This window comes from Pleurodeles waltl, chromosome 4_1 (genome assembly GCF_031143425.1).
Source record: "Pleurodeles waltl isolate 20211129_DDA chromosome 4_1, aPleWal1.hap1.20221129, whole genome shotgun sequence".
NCBI classification, from domain to species: Eukaryota; Metazoa; Chordata; class Amphibia; order Caudata; family Salamandridae; genus Pleurodeles; species Pleurodeles waltl.
Window position 1 is genome coordinate 54,696,459 of NC_090442.1, and position 15,726 is coordinate 54,712,184.

General features: G+C 52.7%; 8 non-coding genes across 8 annotated transcripts; 5 read left to right on the forward strand and 3 right to left on the reverse strand.

Annotated features, from left to right (window-relative positions):
* The first annotated feature begins 860 nt into the window (after nucleotides 1–860).
* TRNAW-CCA (transfer RNA tryptophan (anticodon CCA)) lies at nucleotides 861–932 on the forward strand. Its single transcript has one exon. It is a non-coding gene; the product is annotated as a tRNA-Trp (tRNA).
* Nucleotides 933–5,025: 4,093 nt separating this feature from the next.
* TRNAN-GUU (transfer RNA asparagine (anticodon GUU)) lies at nucleotides 5,026–5,099 on the forward strand. The gene has a single exon. It is a non-coding gene; the product is annotated as a tRNA-Asn (tRNA).
* Nucleotides 5,100–5,495: 396 nt separating this feature from the next.
* Nucleotides 5,496–5,566, reverse strand: TRNAG-GCC (transfer RNA glycine (anticodon GCC)). The gene has a single exon. It is a non-coding gene; the product is annotated as a tRNA-Gly (tRNA).
* Nucleotides 5,567–7,596: 2,030 nt separating this feature from the next.
* TRNAW-CCA (transfer RNA tryptophan (anticodon CCA)) lies at nucleotides 7,597–7,668 on the forward strand. Its single transcript has one exon. It is a non-coding gene; the product is annotated as a tRNA-Trp (tRNA).
* A 2,315-nt stretch (nucleotides 7,669–9,983) lies between these two features.
* On the reverse strand, nucleotides 9,984–10,054 carry TRNAG-GCC (transfer RNA glycine (anticodon GCC)). The gene has a single exon. It is a non-coding gene; the product is annotated as a tRNA-Gly (tRNA).
* A 2,030-nt stretch (nucleotides 10,055–12,084) lies between these two features.
* On the forward strand, nucleotides 12,085–12,156 carry TRNAW-CCA (transfer RNA tryptophan (anticodon CCA)). The gene has a single exon. It is a non-coding gene; the product is annotated as a tRNA-Trp (tRNA).
* A 2,175-nt stretch (nucleotides 12,157–14,331) lies between these two features.
* Nucleotides 14,332–14,403, forward strand: TRNAW-CCA (transfer RNA tryptophan (anticodon CCA)). Its single transcript has one exon. It is a non-coding gene; the product is annotated as a tRNA-Trp (tRNA).
* Nucleotides 14,404–14,474: 71 nt separating this feature from the next.
* Nucleotides 14,475–14,545, reverse strand: TRNAG-GCC (transfer RNA glycine (anticodon GCC)). The gene has a single exon. It is a non-coding gene; the product is annotated as a tRNA-Gly (tRNA).
* Between the last annotated feature and the right edge of the window lie 1,181 nt (nucleotides 14,546–15,726).

Consider the following 15,726-nt stretch of genomic DNA (forward strand, 5'->3'; position numbering starts at 1 on the left):
CGAGGAGAAAGGGCGACATGGGGACAGGGGCTAGGGGCTCAGGGAACAGCTACCACAATGCAACCTCGGGTGTGGGGATGCCACTCATTGCGGGTACTGCCCTGGGATTTCCTTTTAGAAAGAATCGCTGGTTAAAGTGTAGTGCACAAAAAACCCAACTCCTCGATTACACTATTAGATAACATCCTTTAACTGCCCCACCCACCCTGTGTGAGTCTCACCCACTTCCCGCCTGCTCCCTCTAGTCTGAGAGTTGTATCTCCACAAAAAACACACAGTGGGGCTCAATGAGCTGCTCATGTCTGACATGGACACCTATGCAGTGCTGGATTCACAACCTGAAAGCCTGCAAAGGAAAGTGTGCCCGGCAGAAGATAAGCTGCCTGGCAACTCAGAACCTTCTTCTAAGAGAAGTAAGACATGTCACAATGGAGTCTAAGCCTACCTGTCTTATGCCAGGACCTTAGAGCTGCAGGCAGGAGCACAAAGGTAAAAACATATATTGAGTCCCAACACGCTCACTGTGGTGGTTGGTCTCTGTGGCGCAATCGGTTAGTGCGTTCGGCTGTTAACCGAAAGGTTGGTGGTTCAAGCCCACCCAGGGACGTATGCTTTTGCCTACATCAAGTCCTGAATTAAAACACAGCTGTCTGGCTTTGCTCTTAGAGCTCTCGCTTTGCCTGCGTGACATGCTCTATCTCAACATTTCTATCTTCTCTCATCTCTTCACCTCTAGTCATTTCCACCAATAGGACTGGAAACGGGACACCAAGCCTTCTACTTTAACCACAGGCGTACTGAGGGCCAATAAAAGGCACAGAAGCATTTCTTGATCCGGGGCTGAGAACTGCATGCACAGGGACCTCGTGGCGCAACGGTAGCGCGTCTGACTCCAGATCAGAAGGTTGCGTGTTCAAATCACGTCGGGGTCACTCTTTGACATTTTTTTCCCCACCAAGTCTATATCTCTGACTTCTAAAGCAAAGCCAAAAGAAGGGCGCTTTGCATTGGCCAGGAATCGAATCCGGGCCTCCCGCGTGGCAGGCGAGAATTCTACCACTGAACCACCAATGCTTCACTTACATAGGCTGAGCAGAGAGCCCTGCCGTAGACAGTAGTGATGAGGCCCATGCATTCGCATGGGACACCTATGAACAAAGTTTGCATGGCAAGCCTTGGACTGCCAAACGTTCACATGCTGATGGCAGGAATCAGATGCAGGAGACTGAAACTATGAATGTTTCTGCTTTTGCTAAGGACAGTGGTTTGGGGCCAGTGTTGTGCTTGACAGAGCACGACATCAGCCTGCTCTCTGGCTGCTCCCGGGAGAAGTGGCTGACAGAAAGCACCCTCCAGACCACCAGCAATCTTGTGTTTCACAACATGCCACTGTCACTGGACTTTCCTTCTGGGAAAGCCTAGTCACTGACCTGGCCAGATTCCCTGTCCTCCCCAAAATCCTGGGGAGAAACGGGCAGAGTTCTGCGCCCTGCGCCCTCTTTCGCGTCCCTAACGCGCTCCCAACGCGCCGTACAGCCCTGGTCGGGCACAGCCCTGGTCGGGCTCATACCACTGGGGCCTCTGCCGAGGAAGAGCCCCGGAAGCCTAGGGCCAGGCCTATTGCACAGGCATCTTAGACCAGGCCATTCCGGGATTGCTGTGTTTCACGTCCTGCCCTTCAACACTCCTGGGAGGGCTTTCCCTGAGAACCCTCATGTCTCTGCCCTCCCAGGAGGCTGTGGTTCTATGCAAAATAGGGGGTGCACCACGGGCCGTCCCCTTTCCTCTCTCTCGACAATATCTTTCACCAAAGCTGAGCCCTGCAGGTAAATGTATCTATCTGGCTGAGCGGCCAGGGAGGGCCTTTGCCTGCAGTCTTACAAGCCAGAGTGCAGAGAAGGCAGCAGCTCTGGGACCGGGACTCTGCTCAAAGACATATCTAACATGCCACAGTGGAGCTGAGATGGGCAAGACACGTGTCTCACAGGCAGGCAGCACAACAAGACAGTGGCAGGAAACTATGCTAACAAGGAAAGAGAAAAGTCACGTGTCTCGTGGCCTTCCCACCATTAGACAGTAGTCTGCGCAAGAAAACATCCAACAGTGACAGGACAACCAAGCAAATGACAAACGCCGTGCTGAATAAAGTCATCTTACATGACATTTCGTACAAAGGCCCAGATCATGGGGATGATCGCGCAGAAGCAGCAAGTATCAGAGCCACCGAACCTGAGGTGAGTTACACGAGGAGAAAGGGCGACATGGGGACAGGGGCTAGGGGCTCAGGGAACAGCTACCACAATGCAACCTCGGGTGTGGGGATGCCACTCATTGCGGGTACTGCCCTGGGATTTCCTTTTAGAAAGAATCGCTGGTTAAAGTGTAGTGCACAAAAAACCCAACTCCTCGATTACACTATTAGATAACATCCTTTAACTGCCCCACCCACCCTGTGTGAGTCTCACCCACTTCCCGCCTGCTCCCTCTAGTCTGAGAGTTGTATCTCCACAAAAAACACACAGTGGGGCTCAATGAGCTGCTCATGTCTGACATGGACACCTAAGCAGTGCTGGATTCACAACCTGAAAGCCTGCAAAGGAAAGTGTGCCCAGCAGAAGATAAGCTGCCTGGCAACTCAGAACCTTCTTCTAAGAGAAGTAAGACATGTCACAATGGAGTCTAAGCCTACCTGTCTTATGCCAGGACCTTAGAGCTGCAGGCAGGAGCACAAAGGTAAAAACATATATTGAGTCCCAACACGCTCACTGCGGTGGTTGGTCTCTGTGGCGCAATCGGTTAGCGCGTTAGGCTGTTAACCGAAAGGTTGGTGGTTCAAGCCCACCCAGGGACGTATGCTTTTGCCTACATCAAGTCCTGAATTAAAACACAGCTGTCTGGCTTTGCTCTTAGAGCTCTCGCTTTGCCTGCGTGACATGCTCTATCTCAACATTTCTATCTTCTCTCATCTCTTCACCTCTAGTCATTTCCACCAATAGGACTGGAAACGGGCCACCAAGCCTTCTACTTTAATCACAGGCGTACTGAGGGCCAATAAAAGGCACAGAAGCATTTCTTGATCCGGGGCTGAGAACTGCATGCACAGGGACCTCGTGGCGCAACGGTAGCGCGTCTGACTCCAGATCAGAAGGTTGCGTGTTCAAATCACGTCGGGGGTCACTCTTTGACATTTTTTTCCCCACCAAGTCTATATCTCTGACTTCTAAAGCAAAGCCAAAAGAAGGGCGCTTTGCATTGGCCGGGAATCGAACCCGGGCCTCCCGCGTGGCAGGCGAGAAGTCTACCACTGAACCACCAATGCTTCACTTACATAGGCTGAGCAGAGAGCCCTGCCGTAGACAGTAGTGATGAGGCCCATGCATTCGCATGGGACACCTATGAACAAAGTTTGCATGGCAAGCCTTGGACTGCCAAACGTTCACATGCTGATGGCAGGAATCAGATGCAGGAGACTGAAACTATGAATGTTTCTGCTTTTGCTAAGGACAGTGGTTTGGGGCCAGTGTTGTGCTTGACAGAGCAAGACATCAGCCTGCTCTCTGGCTGCTCCCGGGAGAAGTGGCTGACAGAAAGCACCCTCCAGACCACCAGCAATCTTGTGTTTCACAACATGCCACTGTCACTGGACTTTCCTTCTGGGAAAGCCTAGTCACTGACCTGGCCAGATTCCCTGTCCTCCCCAAAATCCAGGGGAGAAACGGGCAGAGTTCTGCGCCCTGCGCCCTCTTTCGCGTCCCTAACGCGCTCCCAACGCGCCCTACAGCCCTGGTCGGGCACAGCCCTGGTCGGGCTCATACCACTGGGGCCTCTGCCGAGGAAGAGCCCCGGAAGCCTAGGGCCAGGCCTATTGCACAGGCATCTTAGACCAGGCCATTCCGGGATTGCTGTGTTTCACGTCCTGCCCTTCAACACTCCTGGGAGGGCTTTCCCTGAGAACCCTCATGTCTCTCCCCTCCCAGGAGGCTGTGGTTCTATGCAAAATAGGGGGTGCACCACGGGCCGTCCCCTTTCCTCTCTCTCGCCAATATCTTTCACCAAAGCTGAGCCCTGCAGGTAAATGTATCTATCTGGCTGAGGGGCCAGGGAGGGCCTTTGCCTGCAGTCTTATAAGCCAGAGTGCAGAGAAGGCAGCAGCTCTGGGACCGGGACTCTGCTCAAAGACATATCTAACATGCCACAGTGGAGCTGAGATGGGCAAGACACGTGTCTCACAAGCTGGCAGCACACCAAGACAGTGGCAGGAAACTATGCTAACAAGGAAAGAGAAAAGTCACGTGTCTCGTGGCCTTCCCACCATTAGACAGTAGTCTGCGCAAGAAAACATCCAACAGTGACAGGACAACCAAGCAAATGACAAACGCCGTGCTGAATAAAGTCATCTTACATGACATTTCGTACAAAGGCCCAGATCATGGGGATGATCGCGCAGCAGAAGCAGCAAGTATCAGAGCCACTGAACCTGGGGTGAGTTACACGAGGAGAAAGGGCGACATGGGGACAGGGGCTATGGGCTCAGGGAACAGCTACCACAATGCAACCTCGGGTGTGGGGATGCCACTCATTGCGGGTACTGCCCTGGGATTTCCTTTTAGAAAGAATCGCTGGTTAAAGTGTAGTGCACAAAAAACCCAACTCCTCGATTACACTATTAGATAACATCCTTTAACTGCCCCACCCACCCTGTGTGAGTCTCACCCACTTCCCGCCTGCTCCCTCTAGTCTGAGAGTTGTATCTCCACAAAAAACACACAGTGGGGCTCAATGAGCTGCTCATGTCTGACATGGACACCTAAGCAGTGCTGGATTCACAACCTGAAAGCCTGCAAAGGAAAGTGTGCCCGGCAGAAGATAAGCTGCCTGGCAACTCAGAACCTTCTTCTAAGAGAAGTAAGACATGTCACAATGGAGTCTAAGCCTACCTGTCTTATGCCAGGACCTTAGAGCTGCAGGCAGGAGCACAAAGGTAAAAACATATATTGAGTCCCAACACGCTCACTGCGGTGGTTGGTCTCTGTGGCGCAATCGGTTAGCGCGTTCGGCTGTTATCCGAAAGGTTGGTGGTTCAAGCCCACCCAGGGACGTATGCTTTTGCCTACATCAAGTCCTGAATTAAAACACAGCTGTCTGGCTTTGCTCTTAGAGCTCTCCCTTTGCCTGCGTGACATGCTGTATCTCAACATTTCTATCTTCTCTCATCTCTTCACCTCTAGTCATTTCCACCAATAGGACTGGAAACGGGCCACCAAGCCTTCTACTTTAACCACAGGCGTACTGAGGGCCAATAAAAGGCACAGAAGCATTTCTTGATCCGGGGCTGAGAACTGCATGCACAGGGACCTCGTGGTGCAACGGTAGCGCGTCTGACTCCAGATCAGAAGGTTGCGTGTTCAAATCACGTCGGGGTCACTCTTTGACATTTTTTTCCCCACCAAGTCTATATCTCTGACTTCTAAAGCAAAGCCAAAAGAAGGGCGCTTTGCATTGGCCGGGAATCGAACCCGGGCCTCCCGCGTGGCAGGCGAGAATTCTACCACTGAACCACCAATGCTTCACTTACATAGGCTGAACAGAGAGCCCTGCCGTAGACAGTAGTGATGAGGCCCATGCATTCGCATGGGACACCTATGAACAAAGTTTGCATGGCAAGCCTTGGACTGCCAAACGTTCACATGCTGATGGCAGGAATCAGATGCAGGAGACTGAAACTATGAATGTTTCTGCTTTTGATAAGGACAGTGGTTTGGGGCCAGTGTTGTGCTTGACAGAGCACGACATCAGCCTGCTCTCTGGCTGCTCCCGGGAGAAGTGGCTGACAGAAAGCACCCTCCAGACCACCAGCAATCTTGTGTTTCACAACATGCTACTGTCACTGGACTTTCCTTCTGGGAAAGCCTAGTCACTGACCTGGCCAGATTCCCTGTCCTCCCCAAAATCCTGGGGAGAAACGGGCAGAGTTCTGCGCCCTGCGCCCTCTTTCGCGTCCCTAACGTGCTCCCAACGCGTCCTACAGCCCTGGTCGGGCACAGCCCTGGTCGGGCTCATACCACTGGGCCCTCTGCCGAGGAAGAGCCCCGGAAGCCTAGGGCCAGGCCTATTGCACAGGCATCTTAGACCAGGCCATTCCGGGATTGCTGTGTTTCACGTCCTGCCCTTCAACACTCCTGGGAGGGCTTTCCCTGAGAACCCTCATGTCTCTCCCCTCCCAGGAGGCTGTGGTTCTATGCAAAATAGGGGGTGCACCACGGGCCGTCCCCTTTCCTCTCTCTCGCCAATATCTTTCACCAAAGCTGAGCCCTGCAGGTAAATGTATCTATCTGGCTGAGGGGCCAGGGAGGGCCTTTGCCTGCAGTCTTACAAGCCAGAGTGCAGAGAAGGCAGCAGCTCTGGGACCGGGACTCTGCTCAAAGACATATCTAACATGCCACAGTGGAGCTGAGATGGGCAAGACACGTGTCTCACAGGCAGGCAGCACAACAAGACAGTGGCAGGAAACTATGCTAACAAGGAAAGAGAAAAGTCACGTGTCTCGTGGCCTTCCCACCATTAGACAGTAGTCTGCGCAAGAAAACATCCAACAGTGACAGGACAACCAAGCAAATGACAAACGCTGTGCTGAATAAAGTCATCTTACATGACATTTCGTACAAAGGCCCAGATCATGGGGATGATCGCGCAGAAGCAGCAAGTATCAGAGCCACCGAACCTGAGGTGAGTTACACGAGGAGAAAGGGCGACATGGGGACAGGGGCTAGGGGCTCAGGGAACAGCTACCACAATGCAACCTCGGGTGTGGGGATGCCACTCATTGCGGGTACTGCCCTGGGATTTCCTTTTAGAAAGAATCGCTGGTTAAAGTGTAGTGCACAAAAAACCCAACTCCTCGATTACACTATTAGATAACATCCTTTAACTGCCCCACCCACCCTGTGTGAGTCTCACCCACTTCCCGCCTGCTCCCTCTAGTCTGAGAGTTGTATCTCCACAAAAAACACACAGTGGGGCTCAATGAGCTGCTCATGTCTGACATGGACACCTAAGCAGTGCTGGATTCACAACCTGAAAGCCTGCAAAGGAAAGTGTGCCCGGCAGAAGATAAGCTGCCTGGCAACTCAGAACCTTCTTCTAAGAGAAGTAAGACATGTCACAATGGAGTCTAAGCCTACCTGTCTTATGCCAGGACCTTAGAGCTGCAGGCAGGAGCACAAAGGTAAAAACATATATTGAGTCCCAACACGCTCACTGAGGTGGTTGGTCTCTGTGGCGCAATCGGTTAGCGCGTTCGGCTGTTAACTGAAAGGTTGGTGGTTCAAGCCCACCCAGGGACGTATGCTTTTGCCTACATCAAGTCCTGAATTAAAACACAGCTGTCTGGCTTTGCTCTTAGAGCTCTCGCTTTGCCTGCGTGACATGCTCTATCTCAACATTTCTATCTTCTCTCATCTCTTCACCTCTAGTCATTTCCACCAATAGGACTGGAAACGGGCCACCAAGCCTTCTACTTTAACCACAGGCGTACTGAGGGCCAATAAAAGGCACAGAAGCATTTCTTGATCCGGGGCTGAGAACTGCATGCACAGGGACCTCGTGGCGCAACGGTAGCGCGTCTGACTCCAGATCAGAAGGATGCGTGTTCAAATCACGTCGGGGTCACTCTTTGACATTTTTTTCCCCACCAAGTCTATATCTCTGACTTCTAAAGCAAAGCCAAAAGAAGGGCGCTTTGCATTGGCCAGGAATCGAACCCGGGCCTCCCGCGTGGCAGGCCAGAATTCTACCACTGAACCACCAATGCTTCACTTACATAGGCTGAGCAGAGAGCCCTGCCGTAGACAGTAGTGATGAGGCCCATGCATTCGCATGGGACACCTATGAAGAAAGTTTGCATGGCAAGCCTTGGACTGCCAAACGTTCACATGCTGATGGCAGGAATCAGATGCAGGAGACTGAAACTATGAATGTTTCTGCTTTTGCTAAGGACAGTGGTTTGGGGCCAGTGTTGTGCTTGACAGAGCACGACATCAGCCTGCTCTCTGGCTGCTCCCGGGAGAAGTGGCTGACAGAAAGCACCCTCCAGACCACCAGCAATCTTGTGTTTCACAACATGCCACTGTCACTGGACTTTCCTTCTGGGAAAGCCTAGTCACTGACCTGGCCAGATTCCCTGTCCTCCCCAAAATCCTGGGGAGAAACGGGCAGAGTTCTGCGCCCTGCGCCCTCTTTCGCGTCCCTAACGCGCTCCCAACGCGCCCTACAGCCCTGGTCGGGCACAGCCCTGGTCGGGCTCATACCACTGGGGCATCTGCCGAGGAAGAGCCCCGGAAGCCTAGGGCCAGGCCTATTGCACAGGCATCTTAGACCAGGCCATTCCGGGATTGCTGTGTTTCACGTCCTGCCCTTCAACACTCCTGGGAGGGCTTTCCCTGAGAACCCTCATGTCTCTGCCCTCCCAGGAGGCTGTGGTTCTATGCAAAATAGGGGGTGCACCACGGGCCGTCCCCTTTCCTCTCTCTCGCCAATATCTTTCACCAAAGCTGAGCCCTGCAGGTAAATGTATCTATCTGGCTGAGGGGCCAGGGAGGGCCTTTGCCTGCAGTCTTACAAGCCAGAGTGCAGAGAAGGCATCAGCTCTGGGACCGGGACTCTGCTCAAAGACATATCTAACATGCCACAGTGGAGCTGAGATGGGCAAGACACGTGTCTCACAGGCAGGCAGCACAACAAGACAGTGGCAGGAAACTATGCTAACAAGGAAAGAGAAAAGTCATGTGTCTCGTGGCCTTCCCACCATTAGACAGTAGTCTGCGCAAGAAAACATCCAACAGTGACAGGACAACCAAGCAAATGACAAACGCCGTGCTGAATAAAGTCATCTCACATGACATTTCGTACAAAGGCCCAGATCATGGGGATGATCGCGCAGAAGCAGCAAGTATCAGAGCCACCGAACCTGAGGTGAGTTACACGAGGAGAAAGGGCGACATGGGGACAGGGGCTAGGGGCTCAGGGAACAGCTACCACAATGCAACCTCGGGTGTGGGGATGCCACTCATTGCGGGTACTGCCCTGGGATTTCCTTTTAGAAAGAATCGCTGGTTAAAGTGTAGTGCACAAAAAACCCAACTCCTCGATTACACTATTAGATAACATCCTTTAACTGCCCCACCCACCCTGTGTGAGTCTCACCCACTTCCCGCCTGCTCCCTCTAGTCTGAGAGTTGTATCTCCACAAAAAACACACAGTGGGGCTCAATGAGCTGCTCATGTCTGACATGGACACCTAAGCAGTGCTGGATTCACAACCTGAAAGCCTGCAAAGGAAAGTGTGCCCGGCAGAAGATAAGCTGCCTGGCAACTCAGAACCTTCTTCTAAGAGAAGTAAGACATGTCACAATGGAGTCTAAGCCTACCTGTCTTATGCCAGGACCTTAGAGCTGCAGGCAGGAGCACAAAGGTAAAAACATATATTGAGTCCCAACACGCTCACTGCGGTGGTTGGTCTCTGCGGCGCAATCGGTTAGTGCGTTCGGCTGTTATCCGAAAGGTTGGTGGTTTAAGCCCACCCAGGGACGTATGCTTTTGCCTACATCAAGTCCTGAATTATAACACAGCTGTCTGGCTTTGCTCTTAGAGCTCTCGCTTTGCCTGCGTGACATGCTCTATCTCAACATTTCTTTCTTCTCTCATCTCTTCACCTCTAGTCATTTCCACCAATAGGACTGGAAACGGGCCACCAAGCCTTCTACTTTAACCACAGGCGTACTGAGGGCCAATAAAAGGCACAGAAGCATTTCTTGATCCGGGGCTGAGAACTGCATGCACAGGGACCTCGTGGTGCAACGGTAGCGCGTCTGACTCCAGATCAGAAGGTTGCGTGTTCAAATCACGTCAGGGTCACTCTTTGACATTTTTTTCCCCACCAAGTCTATATCTCTGACTTCTAAAGCAAAGCCAAAAGAAGGGCGCTTTGCATTGGCCGGGAATCGAACCCGGGCCTCCCGCGTGGCAGGCGAGAATTCTACCACTGAACCACCAATGCTTCACTTACATAGGCTGAGCAGAGAGCCCTGCCGTAGACAGTAGTGATGAGGCCCATGCATTCGCATGGGACACCTATGAACAAAGTTTGCATGGCAAGCCTTGGACTGCCAAACGTTCACATGCTGATGGCAGGAATCAGATGCAGGAGACTGAAACTATGAATGTTTCTGCTTTTGCTAAGGACAGTGGTTTGGGGCCAGTGTTGTGCTTGACAGAGCACGACATCAGCCTGCTCTCTGGCTGCTCCCGGGAGAAGTGGCTGACAGAAAGCACCCTCCAGACCACCAGCAATCTTGTGTTTCACAACATGCCACTGTCACTGGACTTTCCTTCTGGGAAAGCCTAGTCACTGACCTGGCCAGATTCCCTGTCCTCCCCAAAATCCTGGGGAGAAACGGGCAGAGTTCTGCGCCCTGCGCCCTCTTTCGCGTCCCTAACGCGCTCCCAATGCGCCCTACAGCCCTGGTCGGGCACAGCCCTGGTCGGGCTCATACCACTGGGGCCTCTGCCGAGGAAGAGCCCCGGAAGCCTAGGGCCAGGCCTATTGCACAGGCATCTTAGACCAGGCCATTCCGGGATTGCTGTGTTTCACGTCCTGCCCTTCAACACTCCTGGGAGGGCTTTCCCTGAGAACCCTCATGTCTCTCCCCTCCCAGGAGGCTGTGGTTCTATGCAAAATAGGGGGTGCACCACGGGCCGTCCCCTTTCCTCTCTCTCGCCAATATCTTTCACCAAAGCTGAGCCCTGCAGGTAAATGTATCTATCTGGCTGAGGGGCTAGGGAGGGCCTTTGCCTGCAGTCTTACAAGCCAGAGTGCAGAGAAGGCAGCAGCTCTGGGACCGGGACTCTGCTCAAAGACATATCTAACATGCCACAGTGGAGCTGAGATGGGCAAGACACGTGTCTCACAGGCAGGCAGCACAACAAGACAGTGGCAGGAAACTATGCTAACAAGGAAAGAGAAAAGTCACGTGTCTCGTGGCCTTCCCACCATTAGACAGTAGTCTGCGCAAGAAAACATCCAACAGTGACAGGACAACCAAGCAAATGACAAACGCTGTGCTGAATAAAGTCATCTTACATGACATTTCGTACAAAGGCCCAGATCATGGGGATGATCGCGCAGAAGCAGCAAGTATCAGAGCCACCGAACCTGAGGTGAGTTACACGAGGAGAAAGGGCGACATGGGGACAGGGGCTAGGGGCTCAGGGAACAGCTACCACAATGCAACCTCGGGTGTGGGGATGCCACTCATTGCGGGTACTGCCCTGGGATTTCCTTTTAGAAAGAATCGCTGGTTAAAGTGTAGTGCACAAAAAACCCAACTCCTCGATTACACTATTAGATAACATCCTTTAACTGCCCCACCCACCCTGTGTGAGTCTCACCCACTTCCCGCCTGCTCCCTCTAGTCTGAGAGTTGTATCTCCACAAAAAACACACAGTGGGGCTCAATGAGCTGCTCATGTCTGACATGGACACCTAAGCAGTGCTGGATTCACAACCTGAAAGCCTGCAAAGGAAAGTGTGCCCGGCAGAAGATAAGCTGCCTGGCAACTCAGAACCTTCTTCTAAGAGAAGTAAGACATGTCACAATGGAGTCTAAGCCTACCTGTCTTATGCCAGGACCTTAGAGCTGCAGGCAGGAGCACAAAGGTAAAAACATATATTGAGTCCCAACACGCTCACTGCAGTGGTTGGTCTCTGTGGCGCAATCGGTTAGCGCGTTTGGCTGTTAACCGAAAGGTTGGTGGTTCAAGCCCACCCAGGGACGTATGCTTTTGCCTACATCAAGTCCTGAATTAAAACACAGCTGTCTGGCTTTGCTCTTAGAGCTCTCGCTTTGCCTGCGTGACATGCTCTATCTCAACATTTCTATCTTCTCTCATCTCTTCACCTCTAGTCATTTCCACCAATAGGACTGGAAACGGGCCACAAAGCCTTCTACTTTAACCACAGGCGTACTGAGGGCCAATAAAAGGCACAGAAGCATTTCTTGATCCGGGGCTGAGAACTGCATGCACAGGGACCTCGTGGCGCAACGGTAGCGCGTCTGACTCCAGATCAGAAGGTTGCGTGTTCAAATCACGTCGGGGTCACTCTTTGACATTTTTTTCCCCACCAAGTCTATATCTCTGACTTCTAAAGCAAAGCCAAAAGAAGGGCGCTTTGCATTGGCCGGGAATCGAACCCGGGCCGCCCGCGTGGCAGGCGAGAATTCTACCACTGAACCACCAATGCTTCACTTACATAACCTGAGCAGAGAGCCCTGCCGTAGACAGTAGTGATGAGGCCCATGCATTCGCATGGGACACCTATGAACAAAGTTTGCATGGCAAGCCTTGGACTGCCAAACGTTCACATGCTGATGGCAGGAATCAGATGCAGGAGACTGAAACTATGAATGTTTCTGCTTTTGCTAAGGACAGTGGTTTGGGGCCAGTGTTGTGCTTGACAGAGCAAGACATCAGCCTGCTCTCTGGCTGCTCCCGGGAGAAGTGGCTGACAGAAAGCACCCTCCAGACCACCAGCAATCTTGTGTTTCACAACATGCCACTGTCACTGGACTTTCCTTCTGGGAAAGCCTAGTCACTGACCTGGCCAGATTCCCTGTCCTCCCCAAAATCCAGGGGAGAAACGGGCAGAGTTCTGCGCCCTGCGCCCTCTTTCGCGTCCCTAACGCGCTCCCAACGCGCCCTACAGCCCTGGTCGGGCACAGCCCTGGTCGGGCTCATACCACTGGGGCCTCTGCCGAGGAAGAGCCCCGGAAGCCTAGGGCCAGGCCTATTGCACAGGCATCTTAGACCAGGCCATTCCGGGATTGCTGTGTTTCACGTCCTGCCCTTCAACACTCCTGGGAGGGCTTTCCCTGAGAACCCTCATGTCTCTCCCCTCCCAGGAGGCTGTGGTTCTATGCAAAATAGGGGGTGCACCACGGGCCGTCCCCTTTCCTCTCTCTCGCCAATATCTTTCACCAAAGCTGAGCCCTGCAGGTAAATGTATCTATCTGGCTGAGGGGCCAGGGAGGGCCTTTGCCTGCAGTCTTATAAGCCAGAGTGCAGAGAAGGCAGCAGCTCTGGGACCGGGACTCTGCTCAAAGACATATCTAACATGCCACAGTGGAGCTGAGATGGGCAAGACACGTGTCTCACAAGCTGGCAGCACACCAAGACAGTGGCAGGAAACTATGCTAACAAGGAAAGAGAAAAGTCACGTGTCTCGTGGCCTTCCCACCATTAGACAGTAGTCTGCGCAAGAAAACATCCAACAGTGACAGGACAACCAAGCAAATGACAAACGCCGTGCTGAATAAAGTCATCTTACATGACATTTCGTACAAAGGCCCAGATCATGGGGATGATCGCGCAGCAGAAGCAGCAAGTATCAGAGCCACTGAACCTGGGGTGAGTTACACGAGGAGAAAGGGCGACATGGGGACAGGGGCTATGGGCTCAGGGAACAGCTACCACAATGCAACCTCGGGTGTGGGGATGCCACTCATTGCGGGTACTGCCCTGGGATTTCCTTTTAGAAAGAATCGCTGGTTAAAGTGTAGTGCACAAAAAACCCAACTCCTCGATTACACTATTAGATAACATCCTTTAACTGCCCCACCCACCCTGTGTGAGTCTCACCCACTTCCCGCCTGCTCCCTCTAGTCTGAGAGTTGTATCTCCACAAAAAACACACAGTGGGGCTCAATGAGCTGCTCATGTCTGACATGGACACCTAAGCAGTGCTGGATTCACAACCTGAAAGCCTGCAAAGGAAAGTGTGCCCGGCAGAAGATAAGCTGCCTGGCAACTCAGAACCTTCTTCTAAGAGAAGTAAGACATGTCACAATGGAGTCTAAGCCTACCTGTCTTATGCCAGGACCTTAGAGCTGCAGGCAGGAGCACAAAGGTAAAAACATATATTGAGTCCCAACACGCTCACTGCGGTGGTTGGTCTCTGTGGCGCAATCGGTTAGCACGTTCGGCTGTTATCCGAAAGGTTGGTGGTTCAAGCCCACCCAGGGACGTATGCTTTTGCCTACATCAAGTCCTGAATTAAAACACAGCTGTCTGGCTTTGCTCTTAGAGCTCTCCCTTTGCCTGCGTGACATGCTGTATCTCAACATTTCTATCTTCTCTCATCTCTTCACCTCTAGTCATTTCCACCAATAGGACTGGAAACGGGCCACCAAGCCTTCTACTTTAACCACAGGCGTACTGAGGGCCAATAAAAGGCACAGAAGCATTTCTTGATCCGGGGCTGAGAACTGCATGCACAGGGACCTCGTGGCGCAACGGTAGCGCGTCTGACTCCAGATCAGAAGGTTGCGTGTTCAAATCACGTCGGGGTCACTCTTTGACATTTTTTTCCCCACCAAGTCTATATCTCTGACTTCTAAAGCAAAGCCAAAAGAAGGGCGCTTTGCATTGGCCGGGAATCGAACCCGGGCCTCCCGCGTGGCAGGCGAGAATTCTACCACTGAACCACCAATGCTTCACTTACATAGACTGAGCAGAGAGCCCTGCCGTAGACAGTAGTGATGAGGCCCATGCATTCGCATGGGACACCTATGAAGAAAGTTTGCATGGCAAGCCTTGGACTGCCAAACGTTCACATGCTGATGGCAGGAATCAGATGCAGGAGACTGAAACTATGAATGTTTCTGCTTTTGCTAAGGACAGTGGTTTGGGGCCAGTGTTGTGCTTGACAGAGCACGACATCAGCCTGCTCTCTGGCTGCTCCCGGGAGAAGTGGCTGACAGAAAGCACCCTCCAGACCACCAGCAATCTTGTGTTTCACAACATGCCACTGTCACTGGACTTTCCTTCTGGGAAAGCCTAGTCACTGACCTGGCCAGATTCCCTGTCCTCCCCAAAATCCTGGGGAGAAACGGGCAGAGTTCTGCGCCCTGCGCCCTCTTTCGCGTCCCTAACGCGCTCCCAACGCGCCCTACAGCCCTGGTCGGGCACAGCCCTGGTCGGGCTCATACCACTGGGGCATCTGCCGAGGAAGAGCCCCGGAAGCCTAGGGCCAGGCCTATTGCACAGGCATCTTAGACCAGGCCATTCCGGGATTGCTGTGTTTCACGTCCTGCCCTTCAACACTCCTGGGAGGGCTTTCCCTGAGAACCCTCATGTCTCTGCCCTCCCAGGAGGCTGTGGTTCTATGCAAAATAGGGGGTGCACCACGGGCCGTCCCCTTTCCTCTCTCTCGCCAATATCTTTCACCAAAGCTGAGCCCTGCAGGTAAATGTATCTATCTGGCTGAGGGGCCAGGGAGGGCCTTTGCCTGCAGTCTTACAAGCCAGAGTGCAGAGAAGGCAGCAGCTCTGGGACCGGGACTCTGCTCAAAGACATATCTAACATGCCACAGTGGAGCTGAGATGGGCAAGACACGTGTCTCACAGGCAGGCAGCACAACAAGACAGTGGCAGGAAACTATGCTAACAAGGAAAGAGAAAAGTCACGTGTCTCGTGGCCTTCCCACCATTAGACAGTAGTCTGCGCAAGAAAACATCCAACAGTGACAGGACAACCAAGCAAATGACAAACGCTGTGCTGAATAAAGTCATCTTACATGACATTTCGTACAAAGGCCCAGATCATGGGGATGATCGCGCAGAAGCAGCAAGTATCAGAGCCACCGAACCTGAGGTGAGTTACACGAGGAGAAAG